This window comes from Pelodiscus sinensis, chromosome 3, assembly GCF_049634645.1.
Source record: "Pelodiscus sinensis isolate JC-2024 chromosome 3, ASM4963464v1, whole genome shotgun sequence".
Taxonomy (NCBI): Eukaryota; Metazoa; Chordata; order Testudines; family Trionychidae; genus Pelodiscus; species Pelodiscus sinensis.
Window position 1 is genome coordinate 9,712,330 of NC_134713.1, and position 4,906 is coordinate 9,717,235.

Below are 4,906 nucleotides of genomic sequence, written 5' to 3' on the forward strand. Positions count from 1 at the left end.
ATATTGCAGTCTCCTTGGGTACGTCTACCCCGTGTCTTAACAAGCCGCCCATTATTTCAAAATATTTTTGGAAATAATGGGCACGCTATTTCAGCATCCTGGTAACCTTCATACCACGAGGATTAAGGGATGTCTCAAAATCAGGCATTATTTCAAAATCTGGCACTGTACATGTGCCAAATTTCAAAATAAGCTATTTTGAAATTCAGTCGACATAAGATATGCAAGTTGCATAGCACAAATTGCATATCTTATTTCGACTTTAGGGTGCTGTGTAGATGCACCCCTTGTGTCCTCACTTCCTGACCTTACAGCAGCCCCACCTGCTCCTGCTCATCTTCAATCTGTGCTTGCCTATCAAGCTTATCTCTCTTCCAGGTGTAGCTTGTCAGTTAACCCCATCTGAGCCTCTTTAACCCTTTCCAGGCTCATGTGGGGCAGACAATTCATCTCATATTGCTAGAGCGGGGAGGAATGTGTTCTGCTTGTTTTGCTGCAAAATTAAATATATTTTGTCAGTAAACCAAAAATTGGGATGAAAACCAACACATTTTCATGTGAAAACCAAAAAGTTTCCAGCGACAAATTGTTGTTTTTTAACGAATAATCAAAGCAGACACTTTCTGTGAAAAAGGTCAGTTACTCTTAAAACAAAACAAACCCCCAAAATAATTTTCCATCAAAAATGTTTCCCCAGATTTACATTAGTGTAGCTGAGGACACAATATAGAACAGCATTCTGAGGACATTCTACAGTTCTGTGATTCTGTGAACATTCTGCTATCTCTCTGTTAACTAAACAAACTAAGGGTATGTCTAGACGACAATGCTTTTGCTGAACAAGGTACACAAAATGCACTCCTTTTTTTGCAGAAAAAGGTACGCAAAGCCTTTAGGGTAAGTCTAGACTGCAGGGTTTTTTTTTGAGATACCACAGGTATCCCGAAAAAATTCCACCGTGTCCAGAGAACACATTTGCTCTTTCACTTTTTTTTGTGGAAGAGCAGATGCACTTTTCAGAAGCCCTGTCTTCCTTCCATGAGGAAGAAGGGATCTTCTAAAAAAAGGGGGTTTTCCCCCAAATCTGGCCCAGTTTGGAAAAGCCTCTTCCAAAAATTTTTTGGAAAAGCCTCTTCCAAAAAAACCACAACCAAAAGTGGAAAATGGTACGCAAAATGCAGAGTGCATTTTGCGTACCTTCTTCCACAAAAATGTTGTAGTCTAGACATACCCTTAATGTAGTGTAGATGTAACAAAAATTGTCGAAATTCATCTGTGGCATAGCTCCCTTGATTTTTGAGTTACAATTAACAATGGATTTAGTTCTTTCCTTTGAATTATTAAGAAAGAAAGAAAGAAAGAAAGAAAGAAAGAAAGAAAGAAAGAAAGAAAGAAAGAAAGAAAGAAAGAAAGAAAGAAAGAAACTGTCTGTCTGTCGCTAACATCATGCCTAGATTTAAGCATATGAGAAACTCCATTTACTTCAACTGCCTAAGCACCTTGCTGAAGCAAGACCTATATTATTATTCAGCATGCACAGATATATATTTTTTGCTCCTAAAAGCCAAACAATAACCCAAATTACAATGGAGTGAATCCTAAATAGTCCCCTTGACTTCAGTGGAGTTAGTCCAGATTATCATTTACACAAGATTAGTATCTGGAGCTATACAAATAAATAAGGATAATTTAGGGTGTAAACAGTTATGTTCATTCCTAACTTTAAGCATATGACTACAGCAATGATATCTACAGTCATTACAGTTAATTGTGTACAAATCTTTGCCTGATCTGGGCCTAAAAGTTTATATATATAACATATTTAGCATTTAGGCCTGAACTAGAATCTTCTCTCAGAACAGATAAAAACAAAGCCTTAGTAAGTTACAGCTAAACATAATACTACAAATTTATCCTGTGGAGTGCTAATATTGATACATGCCAACTCCACATCATTGTTAATATTTAATATTACATTATATTCTGTTGTAAAGGTAAAAGTGTCCTCAAACATAAAGGGCCAGATCCTTAAGTAGTATAAACTGGCAGAGCTCTGCTGCCTTTAATGGAGCTACACCAATGTAAATCAGCTGAGGAACTTCCGCTATATATTAAATATAACAGCTGCTTACCAAGAAATTGTAAATAAACTTAATTTAGAAATTCATACACTGTATATATATTAAACAGATATTACCATCAAAACACCATCCTTACAATCTGGTGCTGACCTCACAACATAGTCTTTGTGTTTAGCTAAGTTAGCTAATTATATTTTTTGTTGTTGGTTTATTTTTGTTGTTTTAGCGACACGCTAGTTTCCTGTACAATTTCAACAGTAATCCAGATGAGCTTTGCCACTTAATAAGCTTAGACGCTGAAGTGGAGACTGCTGCAGGCATCTGTGCTATGATACCTGGTCAAAAAAAGGAGGAAAAGCAGGGTAAAAAAATAGCAAAATTTTACTCCTTTTATATTGATTGATTCAATGTCAAATGTTTGCTTTGTTATTGATTTTGATCAGATTCACTCCTATAATGAGAAAACCACCAATCTTTTCTGCCCTCATTACTCATAAAAACAATTGCTACAACAAATTTAGACTTTTTATTTCCGACTTCAATAGCTGAAAACTAGGGATTTTTAAGGATGGTTACAAGCTTAATTTAATCATAAACTGTAAGGTGAACCATTCTAATCTGGCAAAGTAGTTCTAAAGTTATTTGTAGTTTTCTCTTAGTGGTAGATAGTATACTTACAATGCTCTAAAATTATTTCCTTTTGAAGCAGAGTTTTAGGAGAAAAGCAATATCAGTAGTATGTTTCAACTGAAAATCTTCATTGAATCAGCAAACACAGTTTTCCTAGGCTGATGTTTGACATTTTTATTAATGTAGTATTAAAAATTGTATAATTAGTGGAGACAAATAATGTAGTCAGATTATTTTAATTTGTTTAGTATTGCATCACTATTTTTATTATGTTAAATATTTTGTGTGGATGGGAGTTGGAAAATGAAAATAAAAAACCTTGGAATAGTGTTAATGAATAATATCTATCTATGTGTGTGTGTGTGTGTGTGTGTGTGTGTGTGTGTATGTATATAAGTTTGTATGATAGAAATTTACATACACACACAAACACACATCTATTTGCCCTTATATCCACCCATAGTAATAATACTAAAAGACATGAAAAGGTGTTTTACCTACCTGCACCCCCCAAAATTACTTTTTCATTGCAAATAAGTAGAATTTTTCAAGGCTTAGATATATATATATAGATAGATACTCATGCACAAAATTGTATATACAAACACATTATTGTCACACAGAAAAGAAGACATGAAAAATCACATACCATATTAAAAAAATTCTCAGTGTGATTTCATAGCACTACATAAGGTATCAAAATAAAGGCAACTAACTTACAGGAAATTCCAAATTGGATTTTCTGTTTTATTTTAAACAAGCAGTGAAAACATTTCAGGAAGGGAAATATTCAGTTGTGAGTTTATTCTCTATAAAATTCAGAATTTGTTTAATGTCTGGATTAAAATATTATTGTTGGAACAATGATCGCCACATAAAGTTCTTTGAAAGTATGCACAAGCTTTTGGGTGACTGTAATTCTGAATGAACATTATCAAACCATATTTAAGATTTCAAGTTAGTTTCTACAATTTGAGCCTTAATATTAAACAGTTATCTCTGCCAAGTATTAGTTTCATATGTTAATATCATTTTTTATTAACAGAATACAAATATCTCTTGCGGTAGTACATCTTTCATTGCTAGCGGCTTTCATATCAAATGTCACAGCAAATTTTATTTTCACTAATAGATTAAGACTTGTACATTGTATTAGTGAAAGAGAACAGTATAACTGGATGACACTAAAATTATAGAACATATTATACTACAGCACATAATGGTGTGCTAAATTACAGAGCATTTCTGTCCTACCCACGCACCAAAATGGTACCAGAAGTTCTGCCAAATATTTTTTATTGCTTCTTTGGAGAAAACTTCACCTTTCGAGAATCTCACTGTACCCCTTGTCAAAATATCACATTATACAATTCACTGGAAGTGAACTTATTGCTAAATACCCATTAGGTTCCCAGGAGATGCCTTACATTAATTGTTTAGTGAAAGCACCCTGCGGCTATCACAAGGGAAGAACATTAAATGCATAAAAAGAGAAGTTGACAGAGATCCCTGTAGAACAAGATGCATCTACTGACTTAAAACTTCTCCATGAAAAATCTTGCAAGCCACTGGTCATTTCGGTTTTTGTTTCATTTCTCCCCACCCCATCTCTGCTAGTGCAAATACAATTAATTTGAAAAGAAAATCAATGATGCATCAGTAGAGAAGCTTTTAAAAAGTGTGTAAGAAAAGACACTGGGAATGGTAAACAAGGAAAAAAAAAGATACATTGGACCTGAGATGTCTGTTTGACTTGCAGAGGAAACCAGCAACGAATTTGGAGAACAAAGAAATTGGAGAACTAATACAGCAGAAAAGAAAATAAGAAAAACAGATCATCAGGAAAGGAGAAATACAAGCTAGAAGGAGAAGATAGGAAGATTATTACAAGAAGGATGCCTCCAGAAAAAGTTATAAGCAAAACACCAATTAGTTTTTCAAGAATAAAAAAAGTACAGTTCAGAAATAAAGGGCAACAATTTTAGCAAGTAGGTACATAATATTTTCATGACTGACATGTTAACAACTCTTATATTGGCACTGTCTTTTAAAACTACAATCAATAGTTCATCTCTTGTTTATATACATACTATCTTGTTTATTTCATTGCATCTTTCTGTCTGAAATGCTTTGGAAAAGAAATTGAACGAAGTGAAGTAGTTTTCTTGTCACTATGATATGCAGCTCGCTTTTTA

At 33.9% G+C, this 4,906-nt stretch overlaps 1 long non-coding RNA gene across 1 annotated transcript; it reads left to right on the forward strand.

Moving 5' to 3' along the window:
• The first annotated feature begins 804 nt into the window (after positions 1-804).
• Positions 805-4,699, forward strand: LOC142827553 (uncharacterized). Its single transcript, XR_012902223.1, has 3 exons — positions 805-844; positions 2,308-2,443; positions 4,471-4,699. It is a non-coding gene; the product is annotated as an uncharacterized LOC142827553 (long non-coding RNA).
• The last annotated feature ends 207 nt before the right edge of the window (positions 4,700-4,906 follow it).